The sequence below is a fragment of the Bos indicus genome, chromosome X (genome assembly GCF_029378745.1).
Source record: "Bos indicus isolate NIAB-ARS_2022 breed Sahiwal x Tharparkar chromosome X, NIAB-ARS_B.indTharparkar_mat_pri_1.0, whole genome shotgun sequence".
In the NCBI taxonomy this organism is placed as follows: domain Eukaryota; kingdom Metazoa; phylum Chordata; class Mammalia; order Artiodactyla; family Bovidae; genus Bos; species Bos indicus.
In genome coordinates, this window is record NC_091789.1 from 9,154,938 (window position 1) to 9,176,177 (window position 21,240).

Here is a 21,240-nt window from a genome sequence, read left to right on the forward strand (position 1 = left end):
AAAGTTGTGAAATGACTCAAAGTTTCATTTAGAGCACTTTCTTCCCTCTTTCTTTAAAAATCCCCTTTTCTTTACAGCTTCATCTTTTCCTCCCAAGTGGCCCTTCCCCCTCTGGCTATGAAATCCCACCCAAATATACCTTCTTAAATAAAACTATAATTGAGTCCCTTTTAGAAAACTCTCATGTATCCCAACAAAACTCATTCATCCTGTGGCACATTCTCTCAAGTCAGTGCCATGGGATTGCAATTGGAATGATGAACTACCATGGAGGTGGTGCTGATATTTTGATAAGAGCCTTCAATGTCTGAATCCAAAGGGGTGGGTATTCAGAGATTATCATCAAGACATAATGACTCTAAATGTGGCTGTTTGCTGACTCCTCTCAGTTAGTTGAAGGATAACTCAAGAGCTCCTGGAGCCTAAGTTTGGGTATCCAGCTAAAATTCAAGACATAATTTTGGTATCTCATAAATATGCATTTAACGTCTCTAAAATATAACTCTGGTTGGTTTTATTTTATTTTTTGACCACACTGTGCAGCATGCAGAGTCTTAGTTCCCCAACCATGGATTGAACCCAAGCCCCCTGCAGTGGTAGCTTAGAGTCTTAATCACTGGACTGCCAGGGAAGTCCCCCTAAAGTATAACTACTGAGTCTCTTAATCTCACCACACTCTTTTCCTTTCTTACCTAGGTGATACCACAAGGTACCCAGTTGCTCAAACAAGAAAATGGAGTTATTAGAAATTTCACTTTTTCACATACCTCCGACACCCACTTCATCACCAAATTCTAGTGACTTCCTTCAAAAATATATCTTGAACCTATCTACTTCTCTTTGTTTCCCATTACAAGCTACTATCATCTGTTACCTGAATAACTGCAATAATCTCCTTTCTAGTCCCCCACTTCCAATCTTACCCCTTTCAATCTATTTCTTTTACAATAAACAGCCCTGGATACTCCCTTCCTTTGCTTAAATGCCTTCAAAGGCCTTCTACTGCAGTTAGGAAGACGTTTAAACTCATCATCATAGCCTCCAAAGCCTTGTGACTTGACCTGTGTTTAGCTTTCCGTTTCCTGTTGAGCTGTTCTCCACTTAATGCACTACGTTTTTGGCACACTGGTCTTCTAGCAGCCCCTAGATGGAGCCAGCTCTTCCCACCACAAGTACTATGCCTATGCTTGAAAGATTCTCCCTACCCTACCATTGCCTCATCACATCTTGTCTATTTCCTTCATAATACTTATGTCTTTAATTTAAATTTTTCCCTTGTTTTTTGGATGTGTCCCTCTTTTTCCCACTAGACTACAAACTCCATAAGCAGCATTATTCAATGTTGTACATCTAGGGTCTGGCTATAGTTGGTGCTCAGCAAATATATGAATAAATAGTACATTTCAATAATCATTTAATGAATGGTTGGGAAGGAACATCTTTTTTTTTTTTAATCCCCTCTAACACAGAAAGATATACATAGCTTCTCATTGACACCATGTATAAGACCTACCCATCATCTAAAAATAGTTACCTCAATACAACACGCACTTGTCATTTTGATCATATAAAAGCTAACTATCCTTCAGAAGGAGTTAGTACTTTAAACCCGACAGCGCTGCCTATGGAGGTGGCAGCCATCTCCTACGGCATTGTGGCTGCCCTCAGACCCCTTGTGAAGCCCAAGATTATCAAAAAGAGGACCAAGAAGTTCATCCAGCACCAGTCAGAATGACATGTCAAAATTAAGTGGAACTGGCGGAAACCAGAGGCATTGACAACAGGGTCTGTAGATTCAAAGGCCAAATCTGGATGCCAACATCAGTTACAGGAGCAACAAGGAAACAAAGCACATGCTGCCCAGTGGCTTCTGGAATTTTTTGGTTCACAATGTCAAGGAGCTTGAAGCGCTGCTGATGTGCAACAAATCTTACTGTGCTGAGATTGCTCACAAAGTCCTCTCCAAGAGCCGCAAAACCCTTGTGGACAGAGCAGCCCACTTGGGCATCAGAATTAGCAATACCAATGCCAGGTTGTGCAGGGAAGAAAAGGAATAGACAGCTTGTGTGCACACTTTCTTTGTGTTAATAAAACCATAAAGCTCGGCAAAAAATAAAAGTAAACATGACAGTCAGTAAAGTATAATATTGCCTGCTTTTCAGTGTCATACAATGTGTTCCAGTTAATACCTATACAATTTGCAAAATGTCTTTTGTTTTAAACCTCCTATTTGAAATAGTAGGTTCAGTTGTTCCTTTTACAATCAAAAATATGAAATGTCACTTTAACATAACATGGTAGTTTCTGAGTAGCTAATATGTAATGAGATGCTAAAATCTTGGAAGAAAATTGAGTTTAAAATGAAAGGCACGAGATGGCTCTGGACTCAAAGTTATTTGGGGGATTTATTTTCTAAAGTTGGCCTCAAAAAGCAACAAAAATAAATTAGAATTGTAACCTGATTACGGCACTTTCCTTTTAAAGATTAATAAGGGTTACTTGGTTCAATTTTATTCTAATAATATTCTAATGATGTCAATGAAAAGTCACTCTCATCTACTCTCAAGGACTGAGATAGTCTCTTAATCAAAGTCACTTTATTAGCTTTAGTTTTGATCCATGCCATGACGTTAAAAAATAATTCTTTTTCTTCTTTAAAGAAATTTGTAGAAAATTCAAACTAGAGACAACAACCCACTATCACCTTCAGATTTACTATTTAAGCCTAATGAGAATCTTATTTGTGTTATCTTCTGGTACCATAATTGCTCTCTGTGAGAAAGAAGTCATTTCTTATGAGGAACTCATATCCCTAACTCCTTTAAGTGCTTCTGGTATGAGATTAAATATTAATTTGAAGTACATCTGTGCTTATTCAGTTCAGCAGGTCCTGCTTATGAACGGTGATATAACAGATTTTCATTTTGCAGCACATAGCAATATGCACTACACTGCCTTTCCACCAGGGATCACTATTTTGGAACAGACAACAGACTTCAATGACCTTCGCCTTATACTTTATGCACTTTTCCATCCAAGTCAATTTATAAAATCAGGTCTTCCCAACCTTAAAGTATAAGCTAATCCTTCTGTTTTCTTTCTAAGACAAGTACCTGGAGTACCACTGTCTTGGGACCAGCATCAAACATTAGTCAAGAATGTTGTACTCTGTTGGGAAGAGCTCACTGTTATACTAAATACAGAAGATACACTTTGTCAAACAGAATAAAATTTCTGCTTGAAACTTTATGAAATATAATGCATCAAGCTCTATATTCTGGAGTACCAAATACAATCTCAGTTATTTAAACCACAACTGTAAGATTTATATTAATGCTTATGGGACCTTGACATTCATTGTTATAAATGGACTTTTTATGAAGAAAAATACAGTTTCCCTGGGTTTTGAAAGATAATCCTACATCATTAATTTTACTTTGGTATTTAAAACAGCCATTTAAACTACAATGAATATTTCTAGATTTCTACTAGCTTGTCTTCCATGAAAATGTGATAAGAATAAAGGGCACCAGTCTAACTGGAACCATTTTATCCAAGAACTGAAAGAAATAGAGTTATTTCCCATTCCCTGGCCACCTTAGCATGTCCCCCACTCCCATTCTTACTCCTATTCCTAAATAAGGTAGAGTTTGCATTTCACCTCCACAAGTAGACCATAAACTCCTTGTGTATTCAAGCTGTATCTTACTCAGTTTTCTTACTCAGTTTCAGCCTATAAAGTTCCTTGTATATGGTAATGACTCAAATATTTGTTGAACTGAAATTTAGTCCTAATGTGACTAAACTGGATGTGTCTGGCTCCCTGTCCTCAGTCACATGAATAGATTAATAAGAGCAATCTCCAGATGACTATTTTCTGACTGGTTTTCCATCTCATATAGTTTTGGGGGGCTTCCCAAAACAATTTACAAGAATGTTTTTCTCTCCAACTTTTTTTTTTATTCACTAGGTATTCCTAGAGATTTATCAATCCAGGTATAAAATCACATTGATAAGGCATAGGGCTTAAAATACCACAATTTAAGAACTTACTTTCAAGGGCACCTTATTTGATTGTAGTTTTCAGGCAGGGTGGCATGACTTATTTTTCCCTGGGAATATAATTAAAGACTTAACATTATAACAGTTAGCTAGATGATAATAGCAATTGATGTAGGATGGGCTTATTTATTAATAGTTGTTCTCATTAAATGGATTTAGTTACCTGCAAAAAGTCCCACTGTTTAAGTCCTACTGTGTTAGCTCCAAGTGGTCTTATATCTATAAAAACAAATTATTGAGGACTCCCCTGGTGGTCCAGTGGTTAAGAATCCGCCTGTCAGTGCAGGGGACATGGATTCTATACTGGGTCTGGGTAGATCCCACATGTGGCCAGGCAACTAAGCCCCCATTTGCCACAATACTGAAGCCCGTCAGACTAGAGCCCATAACATGAGAAGCCACAGTAACGAGAAGCCCAAGCACCACAATGAAGTGTAGCCACCACTCACTGCAATTAGAAAAAGTCACCACACAGCAACAAAGGCCCAGTGCAGACAAAAAATAAAACAAAAGCAAAAATCAAATTATTGGACCTAAGGGTGGGGTGCAGCAGAAAGATGTGCTTGTTGCCATGTTATATCTACTGACATCACAAGTCATCTACAAGTAATAGAGTTTGCTTAAGTATCAGTACCAGCTAAGGATGTTGAATACCTCAAGCACATAAAGAGTATTTTTCTAAAGACTAGATTGATGGAATTTAGAAAGATGATAACAATAACCCTGTGTACGAGACAGCAATAGTGACGCTGATGTATGGAACAGTCTTATGGACTCTGTGGGAGAGGGAGAGGGTGGGAAGATTTGGGAGAATGGCATTGAAACATGTAAAATATCATGTATGAAACGAGATGCCAGTCCAGGTTCAATGCACGATACTGGATGCTTGGGGCTGGTGCATTGGGACGACCTGGAGGGATGGTATGGGGAGGGAGGAGGGAGGAGGGTTCAGGAGGGGGAGCACATGTATACCTGTGATGGATTCATTTTGATGTTTGGCAAAACTAATACAATTATGTAAAGTTTAAAAATAAAATTAAAAAAAAAAAAAGACTAGATTGAGGCAAAAATAGATGAAAAGTTTTGACTCTACCTTATACCAAATTAAACTCAGTGTATGCTAGTGAAGGCAATGGCACCCCACTCCAGTACTCTTGCCTGGAAAATCCCATGGATGGAGGAGCCTGGTAGGCTGCAGTCCATGGGGTCGCTAGAGTTGGATACGACTGAGCAACTTCACTTTCACTTTTCACTTTCATGCATTGGAGAAGGAAATGGCAACCCACTCCAGTGTTCTTGCCTGAAGAGTCCCAGGGACGAGGGAGCCTGGTGGGCTGCCATCTATGGGGTCGCACAGAGTCGGACATGACTGAAGTGACTTAGCAGCAGCAGCAGCAGCAGCATGCTAGTGAAAGAAATTTTCGACTTCATCTTTTCTCATTAGCTTTTTTTCTTTGGTGATCAGGTATTTCAATAACATAGAAAAGTACTGACAGTAATATAACAAACATCCATAAATCCACCATGGGAAATTAACAAATGTTACCTTTTCATCATATTTGCTTCACATCTCTTATTAAAGAATTAAAACATTACAGTTACTCTTGAAGTCCCATTCTTACCTTAGCTAAATTCTATCCTGCTCGCTTGTTCCCCAGAGGCAACCACTATCTTGAAGTGGATATTCATTCTTTTTGTCAGTTCTTTGACAACATCAAACTCTTTCCTGCTTCAAGGTCTTCCTAAGCACTGTTCTCTGTTGCTAACTACTCTTCTTCACTCTTTCACTATGATATCACCAGCTCACATTTTGGATTTCAGCTAAAATGTTGCTTATTCACATATCGTTTCCTAACTCTATCCAAATTGTGTCTACCCCACTCCATAATGTTTTCAAATGGCACCCTCTTGTTTCACATGAGTGCTAATAGTGGCATTGATTTGTTTGTTTATTTGTATGTTTACTGTGTGTTTATTTGTGGAGACCAACTAGACTATAAAGTCCATGGAGCACAGACCATTTCTGTCTTGTTTATCACTGAATGCCTAGCACTTAATGCAATTCCTTATACACCGTAGGAACTGAATAAATATTTTTGAAGGAAAAGCCACTGTAACCTGACAATCAATTGTAAACTAGAATAAAATCACACTCTTTGACTATGGTCAGTAACCAGCCAATGTACTTTTTACTTTCCATTCTAATCACATACATGACATTCTGCAAAGGAATAGCAATTTGATGCTGTGTGTAAATAAAAGTACAAATTATATATTATATGCCTTCTATGAACCTATGCAGTAAGATGCATGCATTTTTTAAAATTTTATAAGTGCTATAACTGTTCTGATCAACTTTAATGTTTCAAAAAATATTAATTGGCAGTAATTGCACTATTTACATGTTAATGAACAACACCTGGCCCCAGCTGGGTATAAAGACGCTGACAATGTTTTTCTCTCACCTCCCTGGCAAGGAACTGAGCATATGCAATTTTAAAGAGACCTGCTTGCCAGAAATAACACATTCATAATTGGTAGGACAATACAAAATTAGTTCACACATTTCACCGTTCTCAAACAAATGCATAATATTTTTCATGTTTAAAAGCTTTATGATTCAAAGAGGACCTTATTTCCTACACTTGGTGATTACTCACAGTCATTAAATTATTCCTGTCAACGAATGTGCCAGAAACTGGCTAAATGGAGGCCCAAGTGGCCTCCTGTAATAAGGGCCCAGTTCCTGGCTTAATCCCTTGAAAAAAAATGAGCTTCCTTTGAAGTCATTCAAAATCTATAATTAAATATGTTAATTCACTGGTGCCTCTATCCTACGATATTTTAAATCACTACAGTTTTTGTTCCATTTCCCTCTATAATCCTAAAACCAATTAAGAGGTATTGAAAAATTATTTTGAATAACAAAGATTTTTGTGAATCGCGAAATGGTTCTTGATAAATTTGTGTATCCAGTCATCTGTAAACCAATAGACATTAGCAGGGACAACAGGATGAAAAAAGAAGTACAAGGTCCTCAAATTATATATGTTCCTAGGGTGGTATCTTACCAATAGAAGAAAGTTTGATACTTTTAGCCTATTTTCACATATAGACAAACTAACCACCAAAATACTGAATGCCTCATAACCTCACGTGCTTTGGGGAAGGGGGTAGTGGATACACAAGGAGAAAAGTTTCACTTCAAGATGTTTATAATTTAGGAACACCTCTGGCAATCTAATGGTTAGAACTTGGCCTTTCAATGCAGGGGGGTACATGTTTGATCCCTGGTTGGGGACCTAAGATCCCACATGCCTTGCAGCCAGAAAGTCAAAACACAAAACAGAAGCAATACTGTAACAAATTCAATAAAGACTTTAAAAATGGTCCACATCAAAAAAAATACTTAAAAAAAAGACGTTTATAATCTAGTTAGGGAGAAAAAATTACAAATAACATCATCATAAAATAGCCTTGGTTTGTGTGACATAGGGAATATTTGCAGTTAAGAGGAAAGACAGCTTAGTTCAGACAAGTGTGTATTCAGTAAAGTCTTCAAGGAAAACTATGTGGAGTGAGACTGGAGAGAAAAAAAATAGTGTCTTCTGTGTGCCAGGAAATATTCTAACTGCTTTATCTCATTAACCTGATCAAGGTCACACAGTTATTCAGAGCTGCTAAGATCTGGGACAAGAATCCAGATACATCATTATATGCATTTCTCACTCAGCTACATGCTAGCCTTGAAGGATGGAGAAAACAGATGAGGTGAGAACAACAACATGAGTAAGAGGAAGAATGATTTTGAAGTGTGCTGTGCTGAAGATCGGAGAAGGCCATGGCACCCCACTCCAGTACTCTTGCCTGGAAAACCCCATGGACGGAGGAGCCTGGTAGGCTGCAGTCCATGTGGTCTCGAAGAGTCAGACATGACTGAATGACTTCACTTTCACTTTTCACCTTCATGCACTGGAGAAGGAAATGGCAACCCACTCCAGTGTTCTTGCCTGGAGAATCCCAGGGACGGGGGAGCCTGGTGGGCTGCCGTCTATGGGGGCGCACAGAGTCGGACACGACTGAAGCGACTTAGCAGCAGCAGCAGTAGCAGTGCTGAAGATATTACTTCAAGAGCAAATATGTTGTGGAGTCATAGGAAAATCATCTCAAATAGATACAAAGGGAAGTAACAGATGATATTTGATATTTCTAATCTCGAAAGTCTCAAAGAAGAATTTGGATGTAATAAGGTAGAAATTCAAATCAAATGAGTTACATGGTAAAATGGAGCATACTTGTTTTTCAGAAGCTGATAGGATTATAAGAGGTAAGAGAGGAATACAGTCAGTATTGTAGACAGAGTGGAACTGGAGTGTAATGATGATAAAAAAAAAAAAAAAAGGCAATTTCATTAAATAAGCCAGAATATATGCTCCTCAATGGAGCTGCATCTCCAACCCTTAGAACAGTGCCTGTATACTAAGTGCTCAATAAAATCATGTAGATTACCATACAGAGTAATAAAGGAATGAATGGTTACAGGAGATGTGTGTGACATCATGGACATAAACTAGACAGAGATTTAACTTGACACTAAGAAAATGCTTTGGAACACAAATGAAATTATTTGTGCTAATAATTAACAAACATTTAAATCATTTGTTATCAGTTATCAAATAGGTTTGGTATATTAATAATAAGAAAGCACTTAATGTGACAGTATCAATGACTTTTTAAAATATTAATGTTTGGCCAGAATGAAAAGACACAGGTGATCTCAATCAGCACTAAATATTAAGGTCTTATTTTACATTCCTATAGATACATATAGCTTCCCAGGTATCTCAGTGGTAAAGAATCTGCCTGCAATGCAGGAGACCTAGGTTCGATCCCTGGGTTAGGATGATCCCTGGAAAAGGGAATGGCAACCCACTTCTGTATTCTTGCCTGGAGAATCTCATGGACAGAGGAGCCATGGGCTACAGTCCATAGGGTCGAAAAGAGTTGGATGCAACTGAACACGCATGCTTAGATACATACAGCTACCTAACAAATGTCATAACTTGATCATTAAGATTAATGGTATCAGAATAAAAAAAATCTGATAACTTTGTATAAACTATCTTGGATAAAGGCTTCCAATTTGTTTCCACAAATCAGAAACAAGGATCAGAACAAAAAAATTATGCTGAAAGGTTTTCTTATTTCTTTTTATTCTGTTTTTTCTTCTATGTGAATATACTACATTAACAAGAAAAAATATTTTTACACACTTTATATGACACACTTTTCCAAGCATACAATGAATGCTTACATAAAATCATTTTTAGAATTAAAAATCCAGAATAGAAATTTTGAAATAAAGGATAAAAGTAGTTTTGATTAAAATAAAACATAACAGTAGAACCTTCCCAACTACACTGAAAATAAGCCAGCCAATTTTGAAACTTTCTTGATTAGTAAGATTTCTTGATTACTAAGCATAGCCTGTTTTTCCCAGTATGGGTATTTAAACCTCATAGAACATTTAAAAAAAAAAAACTATTATGCACAGACACACATACATATGCACTCTATTAAAAACACAAAAGAAAACAAAATAGAAAGGGTATTTGCAAATCAAACCCCAAATAAATGACTGGTTTCCTGACTTCCCTGGTGGCTCAGACGGTAAAAGTGTCTGTCTACAATGCAGACGACCTGGCTTTGATCCCTGGGTTGGGAAGATCTCCTGGAGAAGGCAATGGCACCCCACTCCAGTACTCTTGCCTGGAAAATCCCATGGACCGAGGAGCGTGGTAGGCTGCAGTCCATGGGTTGCAGAGTCGGACACAACTGAGCAACTTCACTTTCACTTTCACTTTTTCCTTAATTATACAAAGAGTACCCTAAAAATCTATAATAAAAGATGTACAATCCAAAGTGATAAATAATGTGGTTTATAGACAATAAAATATCAATGACCTTGGAACATATGAAAAATTCCCCCTCTCATAAATCATAAGTAAAATGCAAATGAAAATACAGTATTATTGCATTTTGAGTCTATCAGATTGGCAGAATTCAATAAGTTTGATAACACCCTATGTTTGCAAGTGCTTGAAGCAATGTCATACATTGGTGATACAACCAAACTCATCTAATTTTACTGATGACAATTTAACAATATTTGACAAATATTGACAATATTTATCAAAATTAAAAATTCACAGATATTTCAGAAGAGAAATTCTACTTCTAGCACTTTTTATGTATAAAATGACATGAATAAAAATACAGAATGTTTTTATAATAGCAAATGAATGAAATTAACTGAGAGCAGTGTCGGTAAACACATTATAGGACATTTGTGCAACTGGAAACTTGTCACCTATTTAAAATAAGGATCTTTAAGATACTGTTAAACGGCAAAACACAAGGTGCAGAACAGTAAGTGTCCTATTTGGGTCAAAAGAGAGAATGTATCTGCATATGTGATTATATATTTACATATTATCTCTGGAGAAATACCTAGTATCTAGGAGTGGTTGATTTCAGAGAAACTGGGTTGGGGGGAGAATGGGCGATAGCTATCTTTACTGGATAACCTTTGCATATAGGCTGAACTATAAGAAATTGCTAATAGTGAACTGTTTTTGATATACAAAAATAGCAATTTGATATTGTTTCAAAATAACATTATAATATCTACTACATGCATGTACTACCTATTATTAAAAAGGAATTTTTTCGTTTTTTTATTGAAGTATAGTTGATTTAAAATATTATTTTCAGGTGTACAACCTAGTGATTCCAAATTTTTATAGATTATAGTCCATTTAAAACTATTATAAAATATTTGCTAGATTCCCTGCACTATACAATGTGTCCTGGTAGCTTATTTATTTTATACATGGTAGTTTCTACCTCCTATCATGTCCCTCCTCTCTTCCTTTTCCCCACTGCTAACCACTAGTTTGTTCCCTATATGTGTGAGTCTGTTTCTGTTTTGTTATATTTGTTCATTAGTTTTATCTTTTACATTCTATACATAAGTGCTAACATAGAGTATTTGTCTTTCTCTGACTTATTTCACTAAGAATAATAACCTCTAGTTCCACCCATTTCAATGTAAATAGTATTATTTTGTTCTTCTTTTATTGCTGAGGAAAATTCCATTTATATATATATACACCACATTTTCTTTATCCATTCATCTATTGATGAACACTTTAGGTTGCTTCCATATTTTGGACTCTTCTAAAAAATACTAGCATGAACACTGATATATATGTATGTTTTCAAATTAGTGATTTTATTTTCTTTGGCTATAGACCCAGAAGTAGAATTGCTGGATCATATGGTAGTTCTATTAGTTTTTTTTGAGAAACCTCCATACTGTTTTCCACAGTGGCTACTAATCTACATTCCCACCAATGGTGTTCAAGAGTTCCCTTCTCCATAGTCTTGCCAAAATATTTTTTTTTTAAATGATAGTCATTCTGATATATTCTGTGAGGTGATATTTCTTTGTGGTTTTGATTTGCATTTCCCTGAGGATTAGTGCTGTTTGACCATCTTTTCATTTGCCTGTTGGTCATCTGTATGTCTTCTTTGGAAAAATGTCAGATCTTTGGTTTTTTTTTTTTTTAAATCTGGGCATTTGTTTTTTAACATTCAGTTGTATGGGCTGTTATTTTGGATATTAATCTCTTGTCAGTGATATTATTGCAAATATTCTATCCCATTCAGTAGACTGTTTTTTCATTTTGTTAATGGTTTCATTTGTTGTGCAAAAGCTTTTAAGTTTATTTATGCCCCCTTTGTTTATTTTTGCTTTTGTTTCCTTTGCCTGAGGAGACAGATTCAAAAAATATTCCTGATTTATGTTAAAGGCCATCTATCTGTGTTTTCCTCAAGAGGGTTTTATGTTTTCCAATCTTACATTTAGGGCTTTAATCCATTTGTAATTTGTTTTTGTATATGGTATGAGAAAATGTTCTAATCTCTTTTTTTTACATGGGGCTGTCCAGTTTTCCCAGCACCAATTATTGAAGAGACTGTCTTTTCCCCATTGTATATTCTTGCCTACTCTATTATGGATCAACTGATCCTAAGTGCTTGAATTTATTTTGGGGCTCTCTATTCTGTTCTACCGTTCTGTGTCTCTTTTTGTGACACACCACAGTGTTTTGATTACTATAGCTTTGTAGTATAGTCTGATCAGTGAGTTTGGTACGTTCAACTTTGTTCTTTTTTATCAAGATTGCTTTGCCCAAAAAGAAAATGTCTTAATAAAAGCTGCAATACTTGCCAAAGCTTTTTTTTTTTTTTTTAATTTCTTAACCTACTCCATTATTCTTTTCTAGAAAATCCCAGGGGCAAAGGAGTTTATTTTTTACCAGAATTATAATAGTTCCATCAACTTAGCTTAGGACATGGTCATTTGTGCAGATGGCTAGGGAATGGAATGGCCAAGAGGGAAATGGCACAGTTTTCCTTTGGGAGGTAGTGTAGGGTAGAGGTTAAGTATGTGGAATCAGACTACCTAGGTTTGAATCTTGGCTGTATGACTTTGGGCAAGTTAAGTAGTCTTTCTGTACTCCTGCTTCATCTGCAAAATGGAAATAGTAATAATGCCTAACTCAGCAGGACACTGTTGGATAAAAAAGACCTAATATCTAAAGTGCTTGGAACAATGCCTGAAATACCATAATATTAGCTACTATTATCATCACCATCACTACTATTATCATTGTTATTATTATTATTAACATGGCTTATTCACTTTTCCAGAGCTTCAAGCTCACTTTCATCTGTTTGTTCTCTCCCCATTTTCCTTCCAAAAGCCCACAACAATTGTGCTTGTTTTGAATCTCTTTGCCCTCAGACTCTGTATTCATGTTTCCCTTCCTCTGCTCCTTATTCCTGCTCCCCATTCCTAGGTTTCTGTGTTAGCTGACTCTTCCTTTATCCCTTTACCCAAGAGGCAGTGGTGTCCTAAATGTCCCACATTCAGTTCCTCAATTCCTTCATGGTTTGTGTAACCAAGTTCCAATGTTATCTCTCTGTTTTCATTTCTATTTCTGTCTTCTTAATTAGACCTTGACTAATATAGTAGGGCAAACACAAAGAGGTGTGATAAAGGATGAGGGTAGGCAGGATATGACTGGTATTGGTGGCCAGAAATGATTCCAGTTCATGAACGGTTTTATTTAACTGAATCCTATGGATATGAATGAGCTGACACTGAAAGTAATGTCCAATGTTAGTACTGCGGTGTGTGCATGAGTGCTCAGTCACTTCAGTTGTGTCTGACTCTGCAACCAGTATTATGGTAGAAGAAAGAAGAAAGTATTAGTTGTTCAGTTGTATCTGACACTATGCGACCCCATGGACTATATAGCCTGCCAGGCTCCTTTGTCCATGGGATTTCCCAGGCAATAATACTGGAGTAGGTTGCCATTTCCTTCTCCAGGGGATCTTTCCAACCCAGGGATTGAACCTGGGTCTCCCTCATTGCAGGCAGACTCTTTACCATCTGAGCCACCAGGGAAGCCTGGTAGTACTGTGGAAACCAAGTTTTAACAGGATTTAACATTTTCACTAAATCAAACAAAGAAGTTATTTCTGTCTTGATGGCACATATCTAATGTTTCCATCAGTAAGTGCAAGAAACTATTAAAACTCTAGGCCTGGCCAGTACTGAAAGGCAATACAAGCATCAGTAGTAATGCATAATCAATTGAATGTATTTATGACTGTTTCCTCATTATTTCCTATTGAGTTCAAGAGGCTATGCATGACTGTAAACGGCTGGCAGGCTACTATATCAATACCCCAGGTCTGTCAGAGTCAACTCAGGGTTTTAGAAATGCTTATTTAGACAATTCAAAGAGCCCATGTGCACAAAATAAAAGGCTTACTTTCTACTTATGTTCCACCAAATCATACGCTGTAGCACAACTGCAAATAAATGTGTAAAACAAAAAAATTTCACTTACAGTGCTTTACACTGTTTATAAAGACAATTTTCAATTGTCATGGCATGAAACAACACATTAAGGAAATTTTCCTAAAACCAAGATACAATTGATTTACTCTGTTAAATCCAGTGATTTTTATTCCAACACCAATTTCATTATACAATAAATTATAATGTCCTAATTGGGACTTTGCAAAATACCAGACAATATTAAATTTTAAATCACTGTTGTCCTCTGAAATAGCTGCCAAGAAAATTATGGGCAGAAGCTAAATAGATTCTATTATTTTCTTTAAAGTGCCATCAGTAAGTACATAGCATTTTATACTTTAGAGATAATTTTCAATAATAAAAACTTCTGTTAATTAAAAAATAAGTAGTTTAGGTGACTAAAGCGAATTTTATCTAAATACCATACTCAAGGAAATTAAATTGATTTAAGACATTGTGAATTGTTCAATGAAACAGAATCATTCAATGAAACAATCGGAAAAGATTTGGCAAATAGTTATTTGAACATTAGATAGAAAAGAAGCACTTGTTTGAAACAAAAGCACATAAAATAGCTGAGATAAGGATCCCTCTATGCAAAAAAATAGTATTTGCTTCAAATTTTAAGCAATTTGAAAGGAAATTAGTTTCACTTAGGGGTTTAATGCATTTGAAAAAACGTAAAAAGTATTTTAAAATCTTGTAAAACTGTGCTAATGAAAATGCATTGGGTATGAAATTTGAAAATAAACAGAACATGTTTGCTTCTTTCTAAATATCTTGGAAATTACTCTATCTGTGAATATATCAAGAGATGATTACAAAGATTAAAAATCACACAACTGCCATAAAGACAAAATCAATCACTTGGTATAAAATGGTACTTACATCAGTATCCTGGAAAGAAAGGAGATGATAAAATAGCTATTAATGAAATACAACAAAATAACCTTTCTTTTGGCTTAATTTGCAAAAAGATTCAAAAGAATTATAGCTCATTAAAATACAAGCACTTAATATACACGGGTATGTATATTTGTGTGCATGTGTGTGTACATTTGTGTATGTGTACATACAACATGTTTAAAATATATACAAGAGTCCAACATAAGCTAAAGAAATATTTCTAAGCATTTGCTTTTGCAAATATAGAAGAATGATTTACAATTTGCATATCAGTTACTTTTATGTAAATGAGTGCTTATAAAGTGTTTGAAAACACTTTGGTTTCCCTCAAGTATTTTATGCTCTTTGCCACCTTAAGTCTGAATTTGCTTATCACCTTACACAGAGCAATGGAATGTACCCTAGCCACTGCATTCATAATCATAAATAATTAATAGTTTCAGAATTAATACATTACTATACAGAATTTATCAAATAGACCATTTGCTGTAAAACTTTAAAAATTACCTTAGTTATTTTGGATTAGTATTTTATCATTGTCATTTGTTAAAAAAGGAACAAAGTATTTTTCTAATTAATTTTTGGTATATATCCTATCAAAGATTTGCCAACATTCAAAGAATAATCTCTTGCCTATGAGTCATACTTCATGTGTTTCTAAAGCAAGTTACATATTTTAAATTGCCTTTCAGAGTGCATGAGATTCTCACAGCAACAGCAATGATGTGAAAGATTTTCATATACTACTAATTCAATCTTCACAACAAACCTGAGATTAAATGGGATTCTACTCATTTCACATAAGGGGAAACTGAGACTCTGAGATGTTAAGAGAATTGCCTAAATTACACAATCGTTAAATGATAGAACTTAGATTCTAGTGTAATGTTTCATACTCCAAAACCTGTGCTTTCTTCACTGTGCACTACTGGCTCTCCATGAAATATGTATGAGTAAATGAGAGAACTGGCAGAAGAAAACACGGTTATATTAAAACTTTAATAACATAACCCTGTCCACACCCACAAGAAGAGAAAAAAAAGAAAAAGCAACTTCTAGAGAATGTTATGAGATTATTTATGCATTTAATCTAATGTATTACACCTTCTCCATTTTTTATTCTGTGTGAAACAACTGATGCTTAAAGTTTCTCCTGGGACTCTGAGAAAAGCTTCAATCAGCTAATCAAAAATTCAAGAATGTCCTCTGGATTCTATTTACTGAGGCAGGAAAATTGCTGATTTTTTTTTTTTTTTAATTTGCAGTTAAAAGGGTTAAAATAAAAAAGAATTGAAATGTGATGCTCTGTTAACCATAAATTTCATTCAATTAATAGACTTCATTTCCTGAACATTCAAATAGAAGAAAAACTTTATTTAACTTGTCTGTCACATATGTTTATATGGTGAGTAAATGGGGTAATGCCTAGAACAGTGGCTGGCCCACCAGTGTTGTTCATTTGTTCACACAACAAAAATTTTCTAAATGCTTTCTATGTTGTTTTGCCAAAGCAAAAACAACACCCAGTTGTGGCTACGACTGGTGATGGAAGTAAGGTCCAATGCTGCAAAGAGAAATATTGCATAGGAACCTGGACTGTTAGGTCTATGAATCAAGGCATGTTGGAAGTGGTCAAACAGGAGATGGCAAGAGTGAATGTTGACATTTTAGGAATCAGCAACCTAAAATGGACTGCAATGGGTGAATTTAACTCAGATGACCATTATATCTACTACTGTGGGCAGGAATCCCTCAAAAGAAATAGAGTAGCCATCACAGTCAACAAAGAGTCCAAAATGCAGTACTTGGATGCAATCTCAAAATCGACAGAATGATCTCTGTTCATTTCCAAGGCAAACCATTCAATATCATGTAATCCAAGTCTATGCCCGGACCAGTAATGCTGAAGAAGCTGAAGTTGAACGGTTCTATGAAGACCTACAAGACCTTTTAGAACTAACACCCAAAAAAGATGTCCTTTTCATTATATGGGACTGGAATGCAAAAGTAGGAAGTCAAGAAACACCTGGAGTAATAGGCAAATTTGGCTGTGGAGTACGGAATGAAACAGGGCAAAGGCTAGTAGAGTTTTGCCAAGAGAATGCACTGGTCATAGCAAACACCCTCTTCCAACAACACAAGGGAAGACTCTACACATGGACATCACCAGATGGTCAATACCAAAATCAGATTGATTATATTCTTTGCAGCCAAAGATGGAGAAGCCCTATACATTCAGCAAAAACAAGACTGGGAGCTGACTGTGGCTCAGATCATGAACTCCTTATTGCCAAATTCAGACTTAAATGGAAGAAAGCAGGGAAAACCACTAGACCATTTAGGTATGATCTAAATCAGATCCCTTACAATTATACATTGGAAGTGACAAATAGATTCAAGGGATTAGATCTGATAGACAGAGTGCCTGAAGATCTATGGAATTATGTTCCTGACATTGTAGAGGAGGCAGGGATCAAGACCATCCCCAAGAAAAAGAAATGCAAAAAAGTAAAATGGCTGTCTGAGGAGGCCTTACAAATAGCTGTGAAAAGAAGAGAAGCGAAAAGCAAAGGAGAAAAGGAAAGATATATCCATTTGAATGCAGAGTTCCAAAGAATAGCAAGGAGAGATAAGAAAGCCCTTCTCAGTGATCAGTGTAAAGAAAGAAAGGAAAACAACAGAATGGGAAAGACTAGAGATCTCTTCAAGAAAATTAGAGATACCAAGGGAACATTTCATGCAAAGATGGGCTCAATAAAGGACAGAAATGGTATGGACCTAACAGAAGCGGAAGATATTAAGAAGAGGTGGCAAGAATACACAGAAGAACTGTACAAAAAAGATCTTCATGACCCAGATAACTACGAAGGTGTGATCACTCACCTAGAGCCAAACGTGCTGGAATGTGAAGTGAAGTGGACCTTAGGAAGCATCACTATGAACAAAGCTAGTAGAGGTGATGGAATTCCAGTGGAGCTATTTCAAATCCTAAAAGATGATGCTGTGAAAGTGCTGCACTCAATATGCCAGCAAATTTGGAAAACTCAACAGTGGCCACAGGACTGGAAATGTCAGTTTTTATTCCAATCCCTAAGAAAGGCAATGCCAAAGAATGTTCAACGTACCGCACAATTGCACTCATCTCACATCTTAGTAAACTAATGCTCAAAATTGTCCCAGCCAGGCTTCAACTATGCATGAACTGTGAAATTCAAGATGTTGCAGCTGGTTTTAGAAAAGGCAGAAGAACCAGAAATCAAATTACCAACATCCGTTGGATTATCAAAAAAGCAAGAGAGTTCCAGGAAAACATCTGCTTCTGCTTTACTGGCTATGCCAAAGCCTTTGACTGTGTGGATCACAATAAACTGGAAAATTCTGAAAGTGATGAGAACGCTAGACCACCTGACCTGCCTCTTGAGAAACCTGTATTCAGGTCAGGAGGCAACAGTTAGAACTGGACATAGAACAACAGACTGGGTCTAAATAGGAAAAGGAATACGTCAAGGCTGTATATTGTCACCCTGCTTATTTAACTTATTTGCAGAGTACATCATGAGAAATGCTGGACTGGATGAAGCACAGGCTGGAATCAAGATTGCCAGGAGAAATATCAATAACTTCAGATATGCAGATGACACCACCCTTATGGCAGAAAGTGAAGAAGAACTACAGAGCCTCTTGATTAAAGTGAAAGAGGAGAGTGAAAAAGTTGGCTTAAAGCTCAACATTCAGAAAACTAAGATCATGGCATCTGGTCCCATCACTTCATGGCAAATAGATGGGAAACAGTGGAAACAGTAGCAGAGTTTATTTTTGGGGGCTCCAAAATCACTGCAGATGTTGACTGCAGCCATAAAATTAAAAGATGCTTGCTTCTTGGAAGGAAAGTTATGACCAACCTAGACAGCATATTAAAAAGCAGAGACAGTACTTTGCCAACAAAAGTCTGTCTAGTCAAGGCTATGGTTTTTCCAGTAGTCATGTATGGATGTGAGAGTTGGACTATAAAGAAAGCTGAGCACTGAAGAATTGATGCTTTTGAAGTGTGGTGTTGGAGAAGACTCTTGAGAGTCCCTTGGACTGCAAGGAGATCCAACCAGTCCATCCTAAAGGAAATCATTCCTGAATATTCATTGGAAGGACTGATGCTGAAATTGAAACTCCAATACTTTGCCCACCTGATGGGAAGAGTTGACTCATTTGAAAAGACCCTGATGCTGGGAAAGATTGTTGGTGGGAGGAGAAGGGGATGACAGAGGATGAGATGGTTGGATGGCATCACAAACCCAACGGAGATGAGTTTGAGTAAACTCTGGGAGTTGGTGATGGACAGGGAGGTCTGGCATGCTGCAGTCCATAGGGTTGCAAAGATTCAGACATGACTGAGTGACTGAACTAAACTGAACTGAATGTTCCAAGAAAAATTCTAGGTAGTGGAGACAGAGTGGTAAATAAAGTTCCTTCCCTTGTGAAATTACCTTTTGGTAATGTAATTGTGATATGATAATATGGTTGATGCTATTTACTATTTTCTTTTTTACTGTATTCATCATCATCATTTCTCAAGCAACCAACAGCCAAAGATGCACTATCTCTGAACTTCATACCATGATTACATGGTCTTCTCACCACAAGGGGCACGTTTTATAAGATAGGATTAAGCCCATAATGGACTTCTCTCAGATGGTAAATAATCCGCCTGCAATGCAAGAGTCCCAGGTTCAATCCCTGGGTCAGGAAGATCTCCTGGAGAAGGGTATGGCAACCCATGCCATTATTCTTGCCTGGAGAATTCCATGGACAGAAGAACCTGGTGGGCTATGGTTCATGGGCTCCCAAAGAGTCAGACATGACTGAGTGACTAACACTTATTACTTATTTTTAAGCCCATAATATCTTTTAGATTTCTCATAGGGAAGCTGTTTCTCTGAATCTCTTAAGTACATGAAAAGGACATTGAACTGGGATTTCCTTGAGTTTAGGGCACATGTTGAACAAACTGTTTTACATGCTGAATTGCTCATAAATGTCTAAATAATATATATGCACATGGCAGGATCTGGTTTGAGATTTGCTTTTACTTTAACCTGATAATGAGGTTTTGGAGAAAATAACCCTCAATCATCTCAGGACTCCTCCAGAGGCTACCATTTTTAAACAAACAAACAAAAAAACTCAATGTTCCACATGCTCAGGTCAGTCCACAGCAGAAAGTTGTAAGGTTGTGTAAGAATACTTGAGACATTAAAGAAGAACTACACAATTTTCCAAAGAGCAAATAGTAATCTCACAGGAAGGTTATTGCAAGGCTATACACCTCAGGCCAATTTTGGACAAAATAAGATAATGATGACATGATTCTGGGAAGATAAAAATGTAACATAATCCAAAAAGTTTTAAATAATCCAACCACAAATTTCAGTGTCTCCTGGTCTGAATCAGGGCTATGGGTTATTCTTAACAGCAATATAAAGAAGGACTTGAATGATATAATTTGAGAAATTTATCTGAATTTCAAAATTTCCAGGTGGTCCAAACAATCTGAAATTTAAAAATATTTTATGAATCAAGTCACTTAAAATAAAAAAAAAAAAATAGGACAGCAAATAATAAGGTTCAAGAAACTGGTAAATTTTTATAGCTCCTTAAAAATTTCAAAGTGATATACCCTCTACTGATTCTTATGATATTCAATCCCATGACGTAGCCATCCCTACTGACTATATGAGAAAACTTGTATAGATAGGTTTAGTGACTTGGCTAAAGGCTTGACATGTCATTGATGTCAGTGGCAGAGTGTAGACCTGAATTCAGAATTGACACTAGATCGTAGGCTCTCAATGGCTTGACACCTAGAGTCTTAAGCTCTAATTCTTTCTTTATTACAGAGTGTTATACCTAAAACTTTTCCAATACTAAGTCTTTTTCAGGAAACAGGCAAGAGAACATAATACCGAGAGTAGGAGAAACTGTTTCTGGTCTATATAATTGTAAGAAACTTCTTCCCCCTCTTTAATTACTACTAACCTCAACTCTCTCTCATGCACAAGCACCATGAAATTCTCAAGCTTCAAGGCTTTAAATTAATGTGAATGATTCTGGGCCATAGGAATTTAAAATATGCCAGTCCGATTCCTTTTTCATATGTCGGTCAATGTATTTTTGTCCTAGTGTTTCTGTCCTGATTTCACTTTCTGACATGCAGCCCATCATTTTCATTTCAATTTTTCCCTGTATCAGATAACTCATTTCTCTTTCTGCTTGGCTTTTACTTACACTTTTCAGCTAGTCATATATTATTTTTATGTCTTATC

General features: G+C 36.4%; 1 protein-coding gene and 1 pseudogene across 5 annotated transcripts in view; one reads left to right on the forward strand and one right to left on the reverse strand.

The window, feature by feature from the left end:
- TENM1 (teneurin transmembrane protein 1) overlaps positions 1–21,240 on the reverse strand; it is a 909,292-nt gene that overhangs the window by 470,706 nt on the left and 417,346 nt on the right. The window lies entirely within an intron of this gene.
- On the forward strand, positions 1,499–2,057 carry LOC139181176 (large ribosomal subunit protein eL32 pseudogene; annotated as a pseudogene).